This window comes from Capsicum annuum, unplaced genomic scaffold (assembly GCF_002878395.1).
Source record: "Capsicum annuum cultivar UCD-10X-F1 unplaced genomic scaffold, UCD10Xv1.1 ctg55686, whole genome shotgun sequence".
In the NCBI taxonomy this organism is placed as follows: Eukaryota; Viridiplantae; Streptophyta; class Magnoliopsida; order Solanales; family Solanaceae; genus Capsicum; species Capsicum annuum.
Genome location: NW_025864013.1, coordinates 1 through 1,028, shown reverse-complemented (window position 1 = coordinate 1,028; position 1,028 = coordinate 1). Strand labels below are relative to the sequence as shown.

The window sequence follows — 1,028 nt, the reverse complement described above, 5'->3', positions numbered from 1 at the left end:
TCGCCTCTCGGTATTAGCCATTATGAATTTCCACATGAAAGTTTTTCAATTAGTGGTCTAAAAATCCAAAGACTGATTGCCCCATTGACAAGTTAGTCTTGGAGTTCATTTGAAATAAGAAATTGGACAACATGAATTAGCTAATCACCAATACAATCGAACACTAAGTTGTGTGGACTCTTCACTTCTGATGCTGCACCAGTTGACATTTTTGAAGAGTCCGAGCAACATAGGTTGAACAACCTACATCTAAGAACTAAGTACCCCTTCAAAACCAAGAAAACTAAAAAAAACAAAAGCTTTAAGCAAAAGAATACGAACAAAATGTTAAAGAAGAATCAACAATTATTATACTCACTAACAAAATCAGGTTGTAGCAGATGCCACAAGCAAGAGTAATCCATTCCTGCAAATCAAATAAAAATGGTAACATAAATTTAACTATTACTTCTCCTTAAATTAAGAGTTAATAGAGGGAATGAAAGAAAAACTATACACATGCAACTACAAGGGCTCATTTGATACGAGGATAATGGATAACTAATACTGGAATTAATTTTACGATGAGCTTTTGCCATGTTTTTTTGGGATAAAATGCATGTGATAGTTTGTACCGGGATTAGTTATCCCAAATTATTGTATTATTTTTATTCCACCTTCAGGGCTTATTTGGAACAAGGAAAAAGGGATAACTAATCATAAAATTCGAGTTTATCCATGTTTGGTTGCGACAAAATGCATTGGATAACACGTCACATTAATTAGTTGTCTCAGGATTGTAGTGTTATTTTTATCAGACCTTGAAGCTATGATACTAATCCCGGAATAATTAATGCTTGAATATCTCATTTCCCAACCAAACAACACCTAAGTAAATTAAAGGCAAAAATATTAGAATTAGAAAGAGTAAAACACAGAATTAGAAATAAAGAAAAACAGAAGTAAACAAAAGAATACCTTGTAAAAATTGTACATATAGAAGAAAACAATAGCTTCCATCTCTCCAAGTGGCTGCAAAGAGATTTAGA

At 32.5% G+C, this 1,028-nt stretch overlaps 1 long non-coding RNA gene across 1 annotated transcript; it reads right to left on the bottom strand.

Annotated features, from left to right (window-relative positions):
• Nucleotides 1-64: 64 nt before the first annotated feature.
• On the bottom strand, nucleotides 65-1,027 carry LOC124893204. Its single transcript, XR_007050600.1, has 3 exons — nucleotides 958-1,027; nucleotides 800-867; nucleotides 65-406 (listed from the first exon to the last, which is right to left on the bottom strand). It is a non-coding gene; the product is annotated as an uncharacterized LOC124893204 (long non-coding RNA).
• Nucleotide 1,028: the final 1 nt, after the last annotated feature.